General features: G+C 36.2%; 1 long non-coding RNA gene across 1 annotated transcript in view; it reads left to right on the top strand.

Moving 5' to 3' along the window:
* Window positions 1–23,538, top strand: part of LOC145683353 (uncharacterized) — a 212,102-nt gene that overhangs the window by 138,123 nt on the left and 50,441 nt on the right. The window contains exon 2 of the long non-coding RNA XR_014131059.1: window positions 6,308–6,330. This is a non-coding gene — a long non-coding RNA (uncharacterized LOC145683353). The remainder of the gene's footprint in view (window positions 1–6,307; window positions 6,331–23,538) is intronic.

Here is a 23,538-nt window from a genome sequence, read left to right as displayed (position 1 = left end):
ATGAATGTAAATACTTAATAAATTATTATTTCGTAAAAGGAAGCAAGTATGTGAATTCAATATTATTATTACTAGTATAGAATTTTATTCTAAATTTAGTATTAATTATTTTAAAGGTTTTTCTCAAAATACATAGCCTATCATACTTACGACAAAGTTCTATAATAACAATGCATTCAATCACAAACTTTTATTTATTTTTATCAAACATTTCATGTATATGAATTCATTATTATACATAATACTTATAGTATAAAAGGAAAAACGTGAGAGAATTTTCTTTTCATAAAGAAATTTTAGTGCATTGATAAAAACAATCCTATCATTTTGAAGTGATTCATACAAACGGAAAACAATTTTTTTCCTAAATAAATATTTGAATTACACTACATTTTTATTTTTAAATTTAATACTACTTTGTTCAGTACAAAAAAAATATATCGATTTTCTTCTTTAAGGACAGAAGTCCACTTCCTCGATACCCTGCACAGGTTGACTATCATCTTCCCTCCAACATGACTGTGTTTGTACACTATCAAATAAATCAAACATAATTGAATATATTAGTTTCCGTTTGCAAAATACTATCATTTCCAATTTTAGTCTTTCAGGATCAATGTTCTCATCGTTGTTTTTTATCAAGAGATACATTTGGAAAACTGATGTTCATTCCATTAAAAAACTCTGTTCATCCACACGTTTGAATTCCGGTAAGTAACTCATGCGATGTAAGTCGTTCATACACGTAAGACATTTCGATTGTATATGAATGCGAATAGCATTTATACACAAATCAAAATATTCACGTAGTACAACACTGCAAGCTTTACTGTTTTTCACAGTATGTGTAATACACTGTAATATTTCCAAGAAATAAAGCCTACCACTTGAATTTTAGTACACATTGTACGAGGAACATAAAGTATTCCTTTCTTTTCTGACATCACTATTTTTCACCCATTAGTTTTCGCACCACCAGTTCGTTTTCTCATACAAGAGATTTTATAAACGTAATTTCCACTCGAGAATTTCAATAGTCCGAAGTAAACGGGGTTGAAAGCACATGCTTCTCCAACTCTGCCCCACTTAACTTGACTTAAAACAGAAGTCCTTTACCAGTACGAATCACTATTTCAAATGTACCGCAATCCAATCCAATACAATATAGTTTGGTTTTCATTGAATTAGAACCATATTCAACATTTAACAAGTACTCTTTCGTGGTAGCCATAGTTGATGCACAAGCACCCAAAGACTCTTGTAGCTGATCAACACAGAATAACGATACTCTGCATACAGGTGTATATGTATGCATGAAGGGGAGGACTTAGAGCTCAATTCATGTTCCATCTTCTTTATACATGCCACCATACACTTAGTATCAAGATATTAATCAGTGAATTCAAGATCGTGTATATTACGTACTGATAAATTAATATTCATTTTTTACATGTTAAAGGTACATTTTCACTTTGTAAATACGTTAATAATGTACAATTGTCTGCTTCCAATTTTTCAGTAAAGTATCCTGCTAAAATTACTTTTTCGCCTCCTTCAAATGCCACACATGCCTTACTGCCATATATCGTTCTAATTATCTCACAGTTAACAAAACGAAATGATAGGCTGATTTTCAAATCTCGAATTTTTGTACAGGGAACCAATGACGGCACATTAAGTTTGTCTAATAAATTCATTGAAGATGCTATCTTTAATTTGACATTCCTTCCTTCGCAACAGCTGCTAATGGAATGATCTACAGAAACGCATATTGTACGCTCCACGTATGAGAGGTGGACCACATAACGTGGAATCCGAACCACATAAGCTCCGCATCGAACGCATGTCTCCCAGGCCATAGAGGCGTACGCTGCTATTCACTAAAGACCTGGGAAATAACCATTGCACATATCAACGAGAAATAAGTAATATTTCATCTTGTTTTAGAGACGTTTCGGGAGAATAGGACCAAGGCTAAATTTCGATGCTGCTCCTGATGTTGCAACAACTTCCACGTTTCACCCGAGGCCGGGCACTTGCATATACGAATTCTCATTCCAAGTTTTCAAAAAAATCATTAAATGTGACATTCACTTTAGCAACTACGACGAATTCGATCAAAGGACCAATTTCATATAGTCTGGTAAGAAAACCTGTTCCCATGGACACTCACATGAAGGCCTATTCAATGTCTATGGAAGCACCTGCATATATGAATTCACATCTCAAGTTTCTTGCGGTCCTCGCAGGAGGGTCCTGCGAAATAAGTACCCAATACACGACGACAAGAGGAAGAAGAGGAAAAAAGCATGTTTCATCATATTTATAGAGCTGGTAGGCCTTTTAGAGCATTACAAAAGTATGTTACCTTATTACTTCATAGAAACATACAAGTTTCGGCCGGTTTAGGCTGGGCTTAAGGGTCAATGGTCAAATTGTGCTCTCCGCCGGCTCTTCTACTCTAATCGTCCGAAAGAATTCACTTTAAAACAAGTTATATTTTTCCATTAATAAACTGTCGATTTCGTCCAATGTGTCCTCGTTCCAATTAATTTTACCTTTATTCTTAAATACTTCACCGTCTACACTAACGCTACTAATACATATAAAAGAAAAACAATTAAAATAATCTATACCATCCATTTCCAAAATGGCGAAAATGCAGTTGGGAAGTAAACAATAGTGAGCCTTAAGAAATAAAATTCCTCCTTCTTTAGGTTATTAGTGACAGAAAATAATTGATAAAACATACTTTTATAGGGAGAGTGTAACTAAATGCACGCGTAATCAAACTAAGTAAATAAAACTAGCGATTTATAATAATTCTAACTGACGAAATTGGTAGTCAAGCTAATGCACCTGTACATTTAAAAGACTTAACTTCTCTAACAGTGAATGAAAACATAAAATAACCGTTTCGTAAAACATAAAACATAAAATCGGCCAGTTTCTTCCAAAAATTAGAAAACAAATAATTTGCTTTTCTTTTTTGTTGTCTTCTCTCTTTAATAAGGGCTAATAGTTCTAGAATCCTACCCCTCCTTTCTCCTAGGTTTCTTTTATTTAAATACTGCATCTATCTCTTGTATTCTTAGCTCATCTTATTGTTTAGTCCTCTTCTTAACAGACTACAAGTAAACCTTCTTAGGAGGTGATATCTCTCGAACAGTAAATTGATACAAACGGTTGGTAATATTAAGTTCTTTTCGAAACAAATGCGGAACAACATTACTCGTATCCAATAAAGCAAAAACTGTAGGACCAATGGTTTTGGGGAAAGTAGTGGAAAGAGAAAATTACTTGGTATAATATTCTTCCCCTCCTTTAGATATATCTTCTGTTGTATAGCAATTCTGTAATGCACACGCTGTGTTACAAATACGTAATTAATAGGCAATGTAGTTATATTAACAGCAGAAATTATAAACATTATTAAGTTCTCCCGAGCTGCTCTTTAACCCGACAGTAGGAAGACTGTCAACTTTTAGTATGTAAATTAACTCTATAAACATAGTTTTAAAGCTTTTATCTCTTAATAGGTAGTAAACAACAGTCCTGTAAAGGATCTGTTAGTTTTGTCCAGAACTTAGAAATCGATACATTATAAGACGGAGTTTCTGAAGAATATTCTTTGGTGTGTAAAATTAGATCTAAATAGTCTTGTACCGGATCCCACTTATTAGAATTTGTTTTTAAAAGAAGTAACTTCTAATCTAACAATTCCATGATGTTGTGTTTACTTGCTGTCGAAAGTACTCTGTAAACTCTTGTCTCTACAAATAATGTCACCATTTAGGCGATTGCCTAAATTTTGAAAATTATCTTGAGAAGTAATGTGGCAAATGAATTCATCGTAAATGCTAATAGAAGAATTACTTCTATTGCATCTAAGGTAATTTAAACCCCAGGAATAATACACAAATAATGTTACATGGCTCATCTCTTTTAAAATTATATATGAAAATAAATACCACCAGAACTAAAATTAGTTATTGACATTCTTCCATTTATCTCTTAATAAAAATACATTCAAAGTTCTGTGTAATATCCAAATCTAGAGGAAAAAATATGTTGACTGTAAACGTTCTGAGATATATGTTAAATCCTTTAAAATACCCTTTAGTAATCCTTCAGTAATCCTAAATCCTTTTTATTGTTTTTATTGGTACATGTGCTTTTTGTATTTTTTATGATATAATCATAAGATCATTGTGTTACTTAGTTAAATGTCCCAAATATTCATATGCAATTTTTTGTACACGTCTTGCTCGGTTAGTAGAAGAATTCAGAAAAAAAGATAATATAGCCATAACACCATGTAAAGCTAGATAATACTCAGAAAAGTTAGATCGTACAAAATTATGTAGTTAAGCATGTTTCTTAACTAGAAATCAATTTTTAACCCTTCCAACTACACAACATAGTTCCCAGAATCTTACTTTAAATAATAACTGGTTCTCACAATTCTTTGTGGTAGACAAACACCGTGTGCGTGGGTTTTCTCGGGGTTCTCTCGTTTCCTCCCACTTTCTTCATTCCGCCATTTCATTCATTACTCATCATTACCGTCTCCTTTAGCCTAACCGGCATAACCGTGAGACGTAAAACTCAAAGATTTCATTTAATTTTTCATTTTGGTTCTCGCAGTTATAGTAATTATCACAGTATGTTGGTCTAATTGGATCTAAAAATCGAAATCTTATCTCTCCTCCAACATAAATGATATCTATTATCCTTGTCGAAGGAATGAATTATTTGTATGGAAGTATTGTTGCTGCATATGTGACTAAATTGTGTGTGCAGATAATTCTCGAAGTGATTGTAACAGATTAACTTTATGGCAACTATTCTGTTTGAAGGTTCTACGTGCAATAATAGCTGCGATATAGGCCTGGCGCGTTCTATTGAATCACCTGGTATATATATGAAGAATTTTGAAACAAAACACTCTGCATATGAATAAAAATCGTAATGTTCCAAACAGTATTCCACATTTTTCATTTGGCGATGTTATTTATCATTGTCTAAACTTTCAATTTCCACAAGATGGCTACAGACAGCGACATATGGTCGTCGTGCGCAGAAAATTAATCACTTTATTTCTTTGACTGAACAAAATTATGTCATCATCTTTAAGTATAATCGTTGGAAATATTTTTTTCAGATTAGTGGTACTAAATTTATAATTTTCAGTATGACTAGGTACTATCATACTTATTGCAATGTATTATCGCTTCTAACTCTATTACTTTTGCTTTTATGAAATTTTATTTCTCACACATATTTTTTTATTTATTTAAATTTTATCATTGATCATTGACGTAGTTATGTTTACTTTTTCTAGATTTTCTTTAATCTGTAATGACATCTATTTTGCAATACACAGTATGGTTCAGTGATTTGTTCAGAGGATAGATAGTTCCTCAATTTAATGTATTCCTTTACCGTTTGATATGATGCATTAAATTACTATAATTTTGTATTCAAATTAATGTTCAGATAATTTAAAATAGCTTTCATTTGTAATTTAATTCTTCGCTCAAATCAAAATTAGAAACGTAGCTAATATCTCATGGGTTTGATGAATTATTCCATTATAATATTTGTACTACAACTTTACGAATATTATTTGTTTTCGTAACTTTTTGTGTGCAGTGAGGATGCCTTTCCACTAAATTTATTATTTCTTTCTCAAGTTGATACTACGCTTGGTTTTTAATTGATTAGAGTCTTTATAACATGATCAGGGTTTTGGATACGGGTGGCCTGGCTGAAAAGATAGAACATCTAACCGTAACTATTATTTTATTATTTGTTAATTTAAATATGAATTTATGCATAATTTCTAATAATAACGAATGCAAAAATTTTAAAATAAATTGAAAGCAATAAGAGTTTGGTCCATCAATTATCACTACTCCATAAACACAATTTTAAAGACAGGGATAATTTTGATTAAAAAATATAGTAGACATATAATATATTTTAAAAAGAATAATCGTTGAACATAAGAGCAAACGGAAGCTCCTTGTAGAACGTTCGTATGTGGTGCATGAGGTTCTTAGCTCGCTCCCAACTTGTGCCAAATGAACTTTATGATTGACACGCACCGTGCCCATGGGTTTTCTAGTAATTGTCTCGTTTCTCTCAGCTTCTTCACTCCACCATTTTGTTTGCTTTTCATCATCACCGTCTCCTTTAGCCTAACTGGCATATGCGTGGGACGTAAAGCTTAAAGTTCTCATTTTTGTTGAGCATGTTTAGAGAAAGAATAACTTTTAATAAAATTCATCTCCATACATTGCAGATCTTCGAAGAGAATGAAGAACAGTAAGTACATGATATTAATTTTTTCTGTTAGGATGATAATATATTTCCAAAGGTTCATTTTGTTTAGTAAATATTAAAAAAATGTTATATTGAATACACTATTACTATTACTATTACTAATTATTCATAAATAGTGTTAATAACAAATTGTGACATAATTTATATTTTAGTTTTGGTTTGACACTCTTATCCAAAGCGAGTTCGAATTTGTATATTTCAACTTTTTAATATATTATTTCAGATAGTAGCAAATAATATTCTGCTTAGATGTACGGCCAACGACACCTTGCCTCAAATCCAATTTTGTCTACATTGTTCCATTTGGAGTAATGAAACTCTCATCACTAATGGCATTGTCTGATTCCACTTTTCATCACTTGGATATAAAATGTAGTCTTTAGGTTCAGCTTCACTTCGGTTCCCATTCCTTTTACTGAAATTCTTTAAATTGTCACAACTTACTTCATACTATTCTTCTGAGATATCATGTATAACTCGAAGTCGAGGACATGTTGAAGTCTTACTGTAAAACGTCGCATTCATGCAGTTCACCTTACCAAATACACGTACACACCAACTTGTAGTTATTGGCACGTGTACCTGGACTAATTTGTTTCTGTACCATGAAACACTGCCAGATGTTATGTAAGACAATCAAGAATGTATAAGGAAGTTATCGTTGGAAGTAGATATCAAAGTTTAAGGAGTAATAAATCACCATATTTTTAAGTATCCAATTATCATCAATGAAAGTTTAATTTTTCTCTTCTCTCCAGAAACAAGATGTATTTAATGCTGCCATCTGTAAACTAGAAGCGGAAACATTAAGTTCCCATACTCTTCCTAAAGAAATCAAGATTACTGCTTTGTGCATCTAGGTACAATTGACAATAGTATCACTGTAAAAAGGATATAAACTTATTGTTAATAGCGTCATCAAGCTTGCACAAAAATATTAAACGTCAACGTATTTCAGGCATTAGAGGCATTACAGAAGTGATAACGAATATATATTTATTGAAACAGTCAAAATGGTTTCTGCTTGTTTCAAGTTCTACATTATCATTGCCGAAATGCAAACATGAACATGATTTTCGACAACCGGTAAAGAATCAAACTATACAATATCTAATAAAGAGATTATAACGTAATTTCAATTTTTAAGCTTTCTTTATAAAAAATATATAAAGATGATACTTTACAGCAACTTTCCATTACAAGAAAAACAAAACAAAACAAAAAAAGGATACGTTAGAGAAAGTTGTGCAATTTAAATTTTTAAGCTTTCCTTATAAAAAAATATAAGGACGGTACTTTACAGCAACTTCCTATTACAAAAAACAATACACAACAAAAAGGGATACGTCAGAAAAAGTTGAAGATTACTGAAACTCGCTGACTCAACTAATCTCCAACTTTTTCAAACTTATTTTGTTTGTGAAGTTTTGTCGTGTTCTTCAGACACGACGTGGCTGCAAATTCCTTTGGATTATCGATATTTTTTTTTGGAAAAAAAATACTATCCAAAGTTTATCTCAGCACAAAGAATACAGGAGTATAACATTTCCAATCGAAATCATGGCACCTAAATATAAAATGATTAGATGTTAAATTTATATATATATATATAAATTGCGTCTGTCTGAAAAGAGTACTGGTAGAGCAGTAGCAAAGGCTTCTCATATAATAATTACGAGTCCTAAAACAGCGACGAAGGAAAGGAATGAGTCTACACTTGATACTAGATTTCATGTAGTGTAAGCGTTGGAATAATCTGAGTATCAGCGAGGCATTCCTCTTAAACCTAAGAAATGTTGAGGGAAGAATGTAATATTTACTCCTACAATTATTGCTAGGTTGGATTCATTGTTGTTCCTCTGAATAAAAGGAATCAGTGGATAATTCCTGCAGATAGCAAATACAGCCCCAACAGTCAGCACATATTGAAAATGTACTACTACATGTAAGTGTCATGTAGGACAATATCTAGAGATTAACTTGCTAGCATAACTTGAGTAAGACCTCCTACAATGAATAGAAAAATGAATCCTAAAGCTCATAGAATAGAGGAGGAGTAAATTATTTGCGTCCCATGATGTGTAGCAATTCATCTAAATACCTTGAATCCTGTTGGAACAACAATGATTATTGTGCCCGCCGTAACGTAAGCGAGAGTATCAACGTCTATGCCGACAGTGAATATATGATGGGCTCATACGATTAATCCTAGAAATCCAATTTCTAGTATTGCAAAAATTATTCCTAAGACACCCAAAGTTTCCTTCTTACCCCTTTTTGAGTTACAATTTGAGAGATTACACCAAATCCTGGGAGAATTAAAATATATACCTCAGGGTGCCCAAAGAATCAGAATAGGTGTTGCTATAGAATAGAATCACCTCCTCCGGAAGAGTCAAAGAAGGAGGTATTAAGATTTCTTTCAGTTAAAAGTACTGTAATAGGTCCTGCTAATACAGGATGGGATAATAGAAGTAACACGGCAGTAATTACTATGGATCAGACGAATAATGGTATTCTTTCTAAAGTTATTCCAAGATTACCTATATTAATAACAGTTGTAATGAAGTTTACTGCTCCGATGATTGAAGAGACCCCCGTTAGGTGGAGGGAGAAAATAGAAAAGTCAGCAGAATCTCCAGCGTGGGCAATAGCTCTAGAGAGTGGAGGATATACAATTCATCCAGGTCCTGCACTACATTCTACAATTCTTCCAGTTAAGAGGAGAGTTAATGAGGAAGGCAGCAGTCAAAATCTTATTTTATTTAAGCTGTGTAATGCCATCTCAGGTGTTCCTAATATTAAGGAAACTAATCAATTACCAAACCCGCCAATTATGATTAGCATGACTATGAAGAAAATTATAATGAAGGCATGGTCAGTTGCAATTACATTATAGATTAGGTCGTCTCCAATTAGGCAGCAAGGACGGCCAAGTTCTGCTCGAATAAGAAGACTTAAAGATGTGCCTATTATTCCTGCTCAGGCCTCAAAAATTAGATATATTGTACCAAAGTCTTTATGATTTGGGAAAAAATAATCATCGTTGCCATTAAATAGGATGGCCAAAATGTTAGGTAGGTATATTTATGGTGTAATAAGCCTCCTGTTAAATCTTAATGTCAATATTGTGATGTCGGACAGCAATTCCCGAGTAATAGTTATCTATATCTCTCAGCTAAAAATACAAAGGCTACTAAAATTAAAGCCGGACTAAATTAATAAGAAGTGGTCTGCGCAACTGGCCGCAACCCCCCTAAAACGAATATGAAGAATTAATGAATCAGCCAGCAATCATTACAGTATATACACTCATTCTAGTACAACACAAAAAACAACAATCTTAAAGAAAAGTCAGTTTAACACTTAAGTAAGGAATTCTCAATCACGCCAACTAAGAGAAAAATAAAGATATGAGCTAAATAATAAGGATACGGTAGGACAAACTTGCACCCTAGTAAATAGCTTGATTGCATCCGCATAAGGTTGTGGCAAACCCTAAATCCCTACGTTGTTAGTACCTCGTCGGACCAGGATATAGCACGGACCATTCGCACCAACAAAGTCAAAAATACAATCCCAATTAAAACACAAATAATCAAAATTAAGTAAGAAATAACACCTATAATATAATCATAATACACTATTACCTGGACTTACTACATTCATTATTAGATCCTAAATCTAAAGCACTTATCTGCCAAAGTAATATGTACTACTTCATGTTCAATGTGTGTGGCTTCAGTTCTTCCAATGATTCTTTTATGTTTACGATGCATTTTGCTATGTCATTTTTTTTCCAGCGTTCCATAACATTCATACGAGGATTACATTCCATATTATCCAATACGATTTTCAAGGTTCATCTAATGTAATATAACTTAAAGGCCTGGATTATTCCTTGGTCCATAGGTTGAAGCAAAGCCGTCGTGTTGGGAGGTAGAAATGTCACATTTATATTTGGATGCATAGTTTCAAGTTTGCGAGGATGACCTGGTGTTTTGTCTAAAACTAGAACTGCTTTAAAGTGAAAATTCTGTTTTTTATATATGTTTCAACTTCAGAAACAAAACAATTCCGGAACCAGTCAAAAAAAAAAAGCGCTTGTAACCACGCTTTCTTATTAGCACGCCAAAACACTATGAAGGTCGTCCTTGTTTTGATTTTTTAAAGCCCGAAGATTTAACGATCTGTGAAGCATCCGTGGTTTAATAACACAATCTACAGATGCATTAGAACATAGCAGCAGTGTAACTCCATCCTTTGCTGCCTTAAATGCAGTAGCAGATTTTTCGCTTTTTGAAATGAATGTTTTGTTTGGCATTCTCTTCCAAAACAGTGCAGTTTCATCTGCATTAAATACTTGCTCAGGTTTTCATCCTCCATCAGCTACTAAGTTTGCAAATTCTTCTGGGTATTGTTCTGCTGCCGCAGTGTCTGCAGATGCAGCTTCTCGAACGATTTTAATGTTATGCAATGATTGTCTCACATTACATTTATTGAACCAACCTTCCAGCGTTTAAAATCCTCCATCTGTACATTCACCAAAACAACTACCATCAGGTTCTTTAAAATCAGCGTAAAAACGTTTTGCCTTCTCCCGGACCATTGGACCACTCAGAGGCTCCCTTTTTTGTTGCGGTCTTCGATCCATAATGACAATGAGACTTCCATTTTTACTGTTGCTGGATCACGAACAATTTTCGCTGACAGTGAAGTTGAAGCTACAGACGACCTTATTAAATCTTCGGATTTTTTTATCGATCGTACAGTTGAATCGTTGACATTGAATGAGCGTGATATGGATGCAAACGACTCTCCAAGGCGTAAACGAACAAACATTTCTATTTTCACTTTAAGCGGTAACACTGATTTTTGGGAACTGGTCAAAACTCTCACAGCCAAAACCCCCACACTCAAGGAATGTCAAAAAACCCACACAAACGGTCATAACCCCACACAAATGTAGAAATCTCCCAAAAACACGAACGGTCATAACTCCCACAGCCAAAACCCCACACTGGTAATCGGTCATAACCTCCAACGGTCATAACTCCAACACAAATGGACAAAACTCCCACATATAGCAACGGTCACAATCCCCACATAAATGGACAAAAACCCCACACAAATGGACAAAACTCCCACATGCAGAAATTGTCACAACTACCACACAAATGGATTTTCGTGGGAGTTATGACCGATCGTGTGGGCGTTTTCACATTTCTTGAGTGTGGGGGTTTTGGCTGTGGGGGTTTTGATCGTTCGTGCATTTGGGAGATTTATCCATTTGTGTGGAAGTTTGACCGATCGGGTGGCGTTTTGACATTTCTTGGGTGGGGGGGTTTGGATCTGGGGGTTTGACCTAGACCCTTGTGGAACATACCCCGCGAATAAAGAGTATGTCAAGAAATAATTGTTATAAGGGATGTGCTTAGGTATACGTGGGTAATGTAGTAAAAGCAGACCCAAGGTCGTTCTTCCTCGTCTGACAGGTTCAAAATTCTTTGCATTTCTGATAGATGTATTGTTTCATTTTGGAAAATACATATATTTTTCTAAAATGACATACGTCTTAGAAAAACCTCTCTGGCTTGAACCAATGGCAGAGGTATGGGCAGCATTACAAAGTATATAACGGTAGGTACAGCAGCTAATATTTTCTTACCGCTACATGTTTCTTTTTGTTTTCCATACAAAAGTCCTTGTTTAACAACAAAACGGAAAGTTTGTCGTTCCATTTTCGTGCTTTTCTTGTCTACCAAACAATCAAAAATACTCTTTTAAAACTTAAAGTTGGCCCTCTGACCATCACTAAGAGAAGGTCAGAGGGCCGCGGTATTCAGTAGTAGAGCGTTCACCCCTGGTGCTTGGGGTCCCGGGTTTGATCCCAGCCCCCGTCAAGTGAACTTTGTGGTGGACAAACACCGTGGGCGTGGGTTTTTCCTTGGTTCTCCCGTTTCCTCCCACTTTCTTCATTCCACCATTCCATTCACCACTCATCATCATCGTCTCCTTTAGCCTAACCGGCATAACCGAGGGACGTAAAACTCAAAGATTTCATTTTATTTTTCTAAGAGAAGGTCCGTCATTTAACATATTAATACACTTTGTAACAATGGAAGAGAAGACGCGAGATCCTTCCTCATTGTGTTGATAGTCAGAAATATTTCTACGAGCACGACATAAACGTGAAACGGAATCTGCCTATATAATGGACAATCCAGAAATGCGTATTCCAGTAAAATTAAATTGTTCAATGACGTTAAATCATCTCTAATTTAACAACGTTTCTTTTGTATTTTTTGAACACAAAAGACACTTACAGTTAGCTTTTAGTTAAAGGTGACGTCCTAATAGAAAATAAAGAAACGGAGTCAAAAAATGCTCAAAAGCTCAAGTCGAACCGGTAGTAAATGTGTCGAGATTTTTTATTTTTTCTTAAAGTACGGCTACAAGAAATAATGGGGTCTAACCCTAGATAAGTAGAAGAAGGTATAAATTGCTTGAGCACAGAAGCCAGGCATCACAGAAGAGGTGTCCAATGTGTTTCGCATGCGTCAGGTATGAGTACTGTATTATAATGTTTTTAATCTTCTCGAATGCATCTTGTTTTTGTGTCCATTCAAACGGTACGTCCTTCATAATAAGCAAGATAAGAGGCTGAGTAATTCCTGAAAAATGGGGCAAAATCGTCTCACAAAGCTACATAAACGTAGAAAAAACGCCTCCTACCTCCATCTTTTTTCGGACGTTCATAATTGCGAATGGAGACAGTTATTCTCTTCGAAATTCTCAGACCATTGTACGAGATGTCATGTCCCAAATTCGTTAATCGAAATAAGTCAATTTGGTTTCTTCTGCTGTCAGTTCGACATAATGTTTCCTAGTTCATTGAAATGACCTTTTAATGAGATCGTCACGGTGCTCAAAATTGTTTGCAAAGCTTGTTCTGATTCTAGTCCTTCTAAGAGTATCTTTTCCAATCTGTCTATACCAGCAGAACTTATGACGAAACCCTGGGAAAGAACGTGAAAACACTAGTAAGCTACTCATGAGATTGAAACTAAGGACATGCTTCAAATCCCCATAAATCCTAACTTGGGGCAAACCTGATAATAAATCCGTGCACAAAGGTAGCGACACCTACTAAGACGCAAAATAATGTGGTATATGGAAGGAACCGAAAACTGTCAGGCGTTATGTGTTTCATGTTGTGGACATTTTAAAACTGAATAATCCAGAGAAGAATGGGGAATTGTTACGTGGAACAAATCTCCAAAATACACCTTGTTTGACTAAAGTTTCAACCTGCTCTTAACCGCTTATATGAGAATGATTAGAAATTGGTTTGTGTTTACCGGGGTATTATTTAGCATTTTGATGTCATGTACACCTTGTCTCAAAAAGGTTGAGAGCATTCTTTATTGGTGTTTTGAGGCAAAAATTTTCAAAGTCCAACTTCGGGTATCTTCGGGAAATAGGAAACCAGGTTCGAACCTCCAAGCCAGCCTTTGCAATCGGGAAAAAGATTGCAGATGTGTTTTTCTTCTTTTAAATATAATAAGACTTGTTATCAAGTGTTGAAAAAAAGCAACATTGATTGAAATACTTAATGACACAATATTTCGAAACTTTGTATTAATGTCACCACATGCTTGTTTGTCATTTAGCTCTCCATACGTAAGGGAACATTTAGATATGTAAACGAATCTTTCCATATGTAAAAGAATGCTCAAAGTTAAGACATAGAACATAATTATCGCCTAAGTACTAAAATAATAGTCAAAGTAGAACAAAAACAGCGTTTCTAGTGGGTATGAATGTCATAATTTTCTTGAGAACCGTTATACATCGCTAAAAGTACCTTAGGAGAAGCCCTTGTGTTAGCTCACTGGTAAGCTGTTGGATTTCAAATCATAAAGTTGCGAGTTCGAATCCCTTCTGGGTCGAAGTTCTTTTAAAATTATATTTTCCGCAATGCATGAAAAATTATATAAAATAATGACATTAAATACATCAGTTGTATATATATAACATAATCATTGCAGAATGTAGTAATTATTATGTTTAAAATAGGTAGATGAAATAGGTAGATGTCCACAGTAGGTCTGTATTATATATATGAGAATGTTAAATACAAGTTAAGAAACTCGTTCACTAGCAATAAATAAATCATGTAGTGTATTTATTTGCAGCTATTTGTCATATAGAGGGATATTCTCAACATTCATAATACAGCATGTCATTTATGTTCTTGAAAACTTATTTGATGCATAAACCGAAGGTTTAAACAGAGATTCCAAAGTCGCAACGCTCGCAAGAAATTCATGAACAACAAAGGTCACGTGAGCAGACTGGAATTGTGCTTATGAAGCACGCCACAGCAGAAAGTCTTTACATAGATTTTCAATTCAATTCCTGATATATGCTTTTGCAATGTGGAAGTGGTGATGCCTTTAGTCGCTCTCTCTCGCTCGCTCGCTCACTCTCTATTTCTACAGAATATAAAAGTTAATGTATGTGTGTGTTTCAACATAATTCTGATATATCTAGCGCAATTATATTTCTTACAGTCTGGAAAAGAGTACTGTCGGGATACATATCAAAAATGCTAGAAACTGGTCGATATTAGTGTCGAATCCATAGCTTCGTGGTCGCCTAGGTGAATAGTTCTACTTTCAATTCAAGTCCAATTAAGTTCCCATTAGCACCCAGGGTGGTTACGTAGCGACATAAAAATATCGAAATCAACCGATATTAGAATCGAATCGTAAATTTTCAGCGCCGCTAACAGTGTCGCATTTCCCATTAGTCCACATTAGTCCACATTTCACATTAGTCCCATTGCCTAGAGGGCAATATATTTGCAGAGTGCAAAGTTTAAAACTTAAATAATATTTTAATTTTTTCCGTATGAAAAAGTTAAAAATCAAGAGCAAATATACTATTTCATGAACAATCCTCTTTTACTGTTCTAATATGTATAATAATAGCGTAAGAAATCTAAAAATAATTCAGAACACGTTTCACATTTGTTATTTTTTGTTAGGTAGCTCTAGCTGTAGCATGTAGTGAGTGGTATTTAAATGTAATAAATTCACTAATTAAGCATATTCGAATTAAGTTTTATTTTTAAGTTACGGATGAAGGGGCGGAGAAATATGTAGTTATTGGGGCGCCGAGAGCAAAAGTGCGTAGAGGCGCGAAGCTTTTAAATGCAACACTGGTCGCTAAATTAATTGGTAGAAATTTTAATGTCATTTAAGACCAAATTTAGTCCTAACGGTGGCAGTATCCGTTTGCTCTCCTAGGAGAAATGAAAGGGGCTGACATCAAAATTATATATATATATATATATATATATATATATATATATATATATATATATATATATTAAAGACCGACATTAGTGTCGAATCCATAATTTTCGAAGTGGATTAGATAAAGAGTGGCACTCCAGGTGCTTAATGATATAGAAAATTAGTTTTTCTTTCTTTTTTTACGTTGGTCTACTTTTCCTTGATGTGAGACTTTCAAATTTCATCCTATTTTCTACTGAAATGTGTCTGTAAGGCAACAAAGAAATAATTATATATGATAAATTTAAATTCATTTTAATTCGGAAGTTGAGAAACACTTTGCCATTATATATCGTAAAGGTCAGACCCACCAGCATAGTAACAGAGAGGTGCTTGAGCCATTGACGGTAGAAATTCAAACTCCGGTAAGTGATAATTTCACAGTCTTGTTTTATTACAAGTGTAGCCTCTTTAGTCAACGGAGAAGAGGACGTGGATCATGGGTCAGAGTTGATGTCGATGGGTTGGAGTTGGTCGCAATGGTTCAGAGTGGTTCATAGTTGGTGGTGGGTCAGAGTAGATGACGATGGATGATGGGTCAGAGTGGGCCAATGGGTCATTTGGGTGGTGGGTGATACTGGATCATGGTGGATCGTGAATCAAATTTTCATTGACCCACACCATCTCTGTTTAAAATTGTACTAAAGATAAGAGGCACCGAAGATGCATGTCGGCTATTATGCTCAAATTTTGCACATAGATAGTACCCCACCAGAAAGCAATAAATCTGAAACGGTTCACGGTATCACCTCCTAGAACTCGAGATGTAGGGGTTTGTCTGATTGGCTAAATTAAGACGTCAATGATTTATCCATCAACAAGCAAGCTTTTATGATCCTTTCCGTAGGGAAATCACAAGAACACTTGCCTAGTAATCGTAATATTGATAGTTCGCGTCCACCCCGGGGTATTTGTTTTGTGTTTTTTTGACTCACCTAAATATAAACAAATCACACATATAGGCATTTTAACATATTTTGGGAGAGTAATTTTGTGGTTCGTTGTCGTTTCACCGCGTCTCTGCCGCTGGTAGTAAAGTTTTCAAAATGGAACTGGGACCACCGCGGATTGTCGCTGCGGGGCCACCAATTTTTGGCGAGAGGTCAATAGTTGACCATCTGTAGTCCACCGACGCTTACAGCTTAGGGTAATGAACGATGTCTTTGCCTTGTAGACGTCATGACTACGGACGTCGGCAGTCAACTAGCTTTTAGTATTTCTTTACTAACCATCTATCGTTCATGTTTATACACGGTGTTGTAATAATAATAATAATAATAATTATTATTATTATTATTATTTGTAGTAATAGTAGTATAATTGATAATAGAATAATTATATTGTCTATGTATTGTCTAGGTAGGACTACACACAGGATTTTGCTCGTTTTAGTTTGACTCGACTCTAATCCGAGTCGAGTTGGAGGATATTTTTCGCGCCGAGTCCTAGAGTAGACCTCAAAGATGTCTGTTTCGAGTCGAGTCGAGTTTCAAAGAAAAGTCGCTCGTGCCCATCCCTACTAATGAGAGCTTAATCGGAGTTAAGCGAAATCGAAAGTCACACTATGTATCTAAGTGACCCCGAAAACTATGAATTCGACACTAATACCGATCATTTTCTAGCAATCTTTTATATGTATCCCCCTCCCATTCACCATAGGTAACCCGACAGCACTCTTTTTCAGACTATAAGAAATTTGGTTAAAATTACTCTAGGCCAGTGGTTCTCAATCTAATTCCTATCACGATCCCCTTTTATCACATCCTCTTGCCAGCGACCTTTTTATAATTTGTGTTTTATAATAAGCTTGTGTGTAATTTTTAACATACCTATTTCTATAATAGTTGAATCCATTTCTTGTTTATAGTGAACAGTGCCGTGGTATGGAAAATCAGCGCTCGGGGCGAGAGTATACGACGATGTCTCCGTACATATGAGTGAGGTCGACCGACTAGCTGCGAGGCGCCACCATGGTTGGCACGAAGCTCAATAAAATTTTCAAAAGTAAACTCTGCCTCTTCTTGATTTTGAGCACATTTTATTACGTTTTTCCTTCTATTTTATACATGTGCACATGCACTTTCCTATAGGGATGCACGCGAGACGCGAGATGTCTCGTCTCGTCTCGCATTTGCGATACGAGACACGAGACGAGAGTGAAAATTTTATGCGAGACGCGAGACGAGACTAAACTATGCGAGACGAGACGCTAGACGAGACTCGGTTAAGTCTCGCACGAGAAGTCTCGCGAGACTTCTCGCAGTCTCGCAACATTTATGAATTGCATTTAATTGTATATTTAGTAATTTTACATTTATTGAGTTTTCTAAGTTGAGCGTTAATGCCTCCAGGAACAAAAAAGTGATTGGGGCAATGGACATTTTATGAGATTTATTATTAATCAAGGTTAATTTTCAGAATTAAAGCCTTCTTTAGTTTCTAGAAAAGAAAAGCTTTGTAAATTGGAAATTTATTACAGCATCGATTTATGACTTTATTTTGAGACACAAACATATACACGCGGGCGCGCACGAATATATGAACTTCTGTTTTTGGTCTGAAAAGCGAACAAGACTCCCTATTGCTGCGAAATATGATATTTCTGTTGTTTCTGTCTTTTTCACATTACTACTAGCGATTAATGTTGGGGGATGGCGGGGAAATCCCCTCTCGTCAAAGTTTATCCCCGGCCCGGCTCGCAGAAATAACATGATATTTTTACATGGAATAAGTATTTTCTTTCTATATATTTATCAAAAACATCCCCCTCTAGTTCGGAAGTTTAATTCAAATACTGGTTTGGCAGGATGTCCCTATAAGTTTCGTGGGAGATGGTAGGAATGGCCCTATATCTGTCAGTAATTTTATTTTCTAGATCTGGCAGTATAAGTTGAAAGCGAAAGTTGATAAAATGCGATAATCCAACATTACTACAAGCCCAAACGAACCAAAAGAATTGGGTCGTATTGTGTTGTGAGGAGTTCCTTTGTTGTGTACAAGCGCTTTTGGTGTTATAAAAACATCTTTATACTGGAAAATCACCCTTCAAGGAAACGACCAAAACGTGTAAATGTTGATAGTGGCGACGATATTTTAGAAGAGGAAAATATTGCTGGAGACCTATAAGCTGGAAAACAATGTTGGATCCAGCAACAATTTATGCTGGTTTTGCTGTAAATTATGCTATTAATTTGACGAAAATTAATGGTCCAGCGATCAAATTCCAGCACAACTTTTCTTTTAATTTGGAGCGGAGGGGACACAAGTTCGGATACCATATTGAACTCTAGGTTCCGTCTCCTTAGGATGTTATGAACATTCATCCCATGGAAAGCAATGGCAAACCACCATTCACCTTGCCAAGGGACTTTTAGGTCAAATACCTGCCTTCGGACAGAATATCACATCATCATTCATTAATAGCCATAGAATAACACATTGCAAAATTTTGACCTAGAATATATGCGAGACCATGCAAGAAAGTCTCGCTCGAGACGCGAGATGAGACTCAAACTTTTATGCGAGACGCGAGACGAGACTTCACATTTGCGAGACGAGACCTTACGCGAGACGAGACCAACGCTTGAATTTGCGAGACGAGACGAGACTTTTTCATTTCTCGTCTCGTCTTGTCTCGCGTACATCCTTACTTTCCTAACATGAGTAACACACTTTCTACGAAATTTGTGCCCCCTTTTTTCGGCGCCCGGCATTGACAGTGGATACAGTAACTGTACTATCTATATTCCCAACGACGAAGGTGCTGGTTCAAGATGGATGTTAAACTCCTTCTTTGAAGAGGCCATTAACGTATCTGATCTAAGCCCACAACTTCTTAACCAAATAATAGAATGATCATGCTACAAGTCTTTGCAACTGGTTTTCTGTAACAAAGACTTGGACAAGTTCTGCCTGATCAGGAGAGAAGAATATCCTGGTCTGGTATCTGCTGCTTTAAAAGTAATAATTCCATTTGCTACATCGTACTTGTGCGAAAGTCTTTTTTCATGGTAAACATTGAAACAAAGACAAGAAATCGCTTATCAGTTGAAAATGGCTTCATAATGTTCCTCACGAAGATTGAACCGGGCATTGCTGCACTAGTGAAATTACACCATGCTTAGGTATCTCATTAGGTTTCAATTTTAATTGTATTTCAATGTGCAGGTTTTGTTCAATGTGTATTTTTCTAGTATTTCTATATACAGTTCTCATTAGTATCATATCATACTCTTTTATTTAAATTCATTTTTAAACAACTCTGCACCCTTTGACAATGTTCAGTAGACTTATTTTTTATTGTTCTGTACAGTATGTATTTGGTCTAGGAATTAATTCGTGCGGTTGGTACGCACACATTGAAGCTGTAGTACAAACACAAAATACATAAATACCTTAAGAAAAATATTGTCCATCGCTAGCCACCACTTTCGCCCATCTGTCAGGCAATGTACGGATTCCGTGGCGAAAGAAGTCCTCATCCTTGGAAGCGATCCAGTCAGAGACCCATGTTTCGATATCTTCTGAAGAAGTAAACCGCTGTCCAATCAAATCGTTGTTCATGCAATCGAACAAGTAGTAGTCCGAAGGAGCAACGTCTGTTGAATACGGCGGGTGGGGTAAAACGTCCCATCCGACATTTTCTAAATAGGTTTTGACCGGTTTTGCGACATGTGGGCGAGCGTTATCATGTTGAACAATAAGTTTATCATGTCTGTTCTCCCATTCTGATGGTGTTCTGGCCAGAGCTTGCTTCAAACGCATTAATTGTCGTCGATAACGTTCTCCATTCATAGTTTCACCCGGTTGCAGCAGCTCATAGTACACCACACCTTTCATATCCCACCATATGCACAGCATAACCTTTGCACAGTGAATATCTGGTTTTGGTTGTGATGGACCTGGTTCACCTGGTTTCACCTAGGCCTTTTTTCGTTTAGGGTTCTCGTAATAAATCCACTTCTCATCACCCGTAATAATTCGATGCAGAAACCCCTTTCTGCTCTGTCGTTGAAGCAGCAATTCGCAAATGGTCTTTTGTCTTTCAACGTCTCTGTCTTTCAATTCATGTGGAACCCAATGTGACATCTTTTGAATCATTCCCATGGCTTTCAAGCGTTTGGAGACTGTTGTTTGATCAACGCCTAATGCTGCTGCAAGTTATTCCTGCGTTTGACACGAATCCTGCTCGAGCAATGCTGTCAATTCTTGGTCTTGAAATTTTTTTGGCTGTCCAGCTCGCTCTTGGTCTGCCAAGCCGAAATCACCACTTCTAAACCGTGCAAACCACTTCTGACACGTTCTCTCAGCTAGAGCATGGTCACCATACACTTCCACCAAAATACGATGACTTTCAGTCGCACTTTTCTGCATGTTAAAGTAATGCAGCAGGACACCCCGCAAAAACACTTTATCAGGCACAAATTGCGCCATGTTCACTTAACTACAAACTGGTGTTGTTGACGCTTTAATCCACTGCCCTATACTACGAACGATACGCGATGACAGGGGTTTGCAACACATGTGTGGATACACGGAACTGTGGGACGCTCCGTTCGTTGCGCCATCTCTTGTCCACCCGCACGAATTAATTCCTAGACCAAATATAAAAAATAAAAGTATGCCTATCAGAACAAAATTCAAAATAATTTCCAGTATTAGATTCTAACTATATTTATCTCTTCCGCTTATCTTCACGACCTCCTAGGGGCCACGACTCCCAGGTTGAGAAACCCTGCTCTAGGCATACATGAGTTATGTTGGAACATACATACATACACTTTTATATGTATAAATGCAGATAAGAGAGAGTTGAGAGAGAGCGATTAAGGTATTACCGCTCTCAATCTCTTCACTTTACTTTTGCGATTCGTGAATTTCTTACGTGACAGTTTGGGGCTAGCTAGTTTTTTGTCTTGAACCACGATCCGATTTTCGATATGCTCTACCTAAATGCTGTAATGCGAATATTGAGAAGTTACCTGCATGAAAATAGCTGCAAATAAATACATTACATAACTTATTTATTGCTATTACACGATTTTCTTAATTTGTATTTAATATTCACACACAACATACCGACGTTCTGTCAATACCTCAAATGTTATATTTTAAAGATAAGAATTGCTTATGTCGTGAAATGATATGAATATATATATTCTACTGATATATACAACTGATGAATTGTAATGTAACTATTTTACATAATTTTCATGCATTGAGGAAAGTAGAATATCATAAAAGAATCTCACCTGAACGGGTATCGAACTCACGATTTAAACGCTCGGGTGTGTACCACTGAGCTAACATGACCGCTTTTCGGAAGCTGCTTCTGAAATATAACTGAGCTCATACGTAAATTATTTTTTTCGTATGGAAATCACAATGATGAAACGAGAGTGTGAATATATAGTTTCGAAATATTGTATCATTAACTATTTCAATCAACTTTACTTTTTTTCTACACTTAATACCATTTCAACATGTCTTATTATATTTAACAGAAGGAAAAACATATCTGTACATTTTATCCCGATTGCTAAGGTTGGCTTGGAGGTTCGAACCAGCAGCTTTAGTTTACTATTTTCAGAAGATACCCGAAGTTGGACTTCGAAAGTGTCGTCTCAATACAGCTATCATCATATCGCTCAATCTGTTTGGTATATGGTATGTGTTTTTATACGTGTAAAGTCAGTATAACAATTCATTCTTTAAACAGCTTTTCGTATGTATTAATACTCCTTTATAAAAACTGTTTTTACTATTATTATTACGGCGCACCATTTTCAGATTTCTTTCGCGAGTCGTTGAACAAGTCGTTCCCCACAATAGGCGTGTCGTGCAATTAACCAACCACGCGTCAGGTACTAGCTTTTACCTATTGCTTCCTGCTCACAGCTCAGAACTTTGGTAACTATGGATAGACGTACAGCAGTAATTACTTTATGGGAGTTGGAAGGCTATTCTGCAACTGCAGCTAGCAGGCGAGTAGGTGTCCCGGCCTCTACAGGAAAGCGATGGATTCGGAAATATGGCCCTACACGTCAAACTGGTAATTTACGATCTCCTGGTTGTCCGCATGTGTCAACCGAAGCGAGATTAGTAAACGAAGCTCGGCTAGACCCACTAAGGACGTCTAGACAGCTAAGGGAAGCTTCTCTTTTTCCTGGTAGTAAGCATACAGCTCTGCGAAGGATTCGTCATGCCGGGTTACGTGACTGTGTTGCTGCCGTGAAGGAAAAACACTCAGACGACCACAAAATTTACCGTCTCGCGTTTGCACAGGCGAATGTGGGTCGCAATTGGGAAAACGTGGTTTTCTCAGATGAATCCATATTCACAACATTAAATGAGGGACGCCGTTTTGTGTATCGCCCGAGAGGCACCCGATATGACCCTGGATGTGTTGCTGCTTGAAATCGCAGTGGCGATGTATCTATTTCATGTTGGGGTTGGATTTTCAGGCGCGGAGCAGAACAGCTTCACAGAATTGAAGGACACCTGGACAGTGCTCAGTACTTAGATATTATGAGTAATATCATGGTGGCATCTGTACGAGTATTTCAGCCTGATGGTGTAATTCAGTTCCAGCAAGACCAGACGCAAATACATACTTCCCGTGTGGTTTAGGAATGGTTCGCAGGGCAGCCTGAGATTGATTTAATTGACTGGCCACCTCTTGGAGCAGACCTCAATCTCATGGAAAATATGTGGGCAGAAGTGAAGAGTACTCTAAGGGATAGTTGGCCTGAGGCAGATCCACCAGAACCCAAGATGACCTGTGGCATCTTGTTTCCGAAGCATAGCTGGAGGTAGGGGAAGGAGATAA

This window comes from Thermobia domestica, chromosome 4 (genome assembly GCF_964235325.1).
Source record: "Thermobia domestica chromosome 4, izTheDome1.hap1.1, whole genome shotgun sequence".
Classification (NCBI taxonomy): domain Eukaryota; kingdom Metazoa; phylum Arthropoda; class Insecta; order Zygentoma; family Lepismatidae; genus Thermobia; species Thermobia domestica.
Note: the sequence above shows the minus strand (reverse complement) of the source record. Positions and strands in the feature narration are given on the sequence as shown.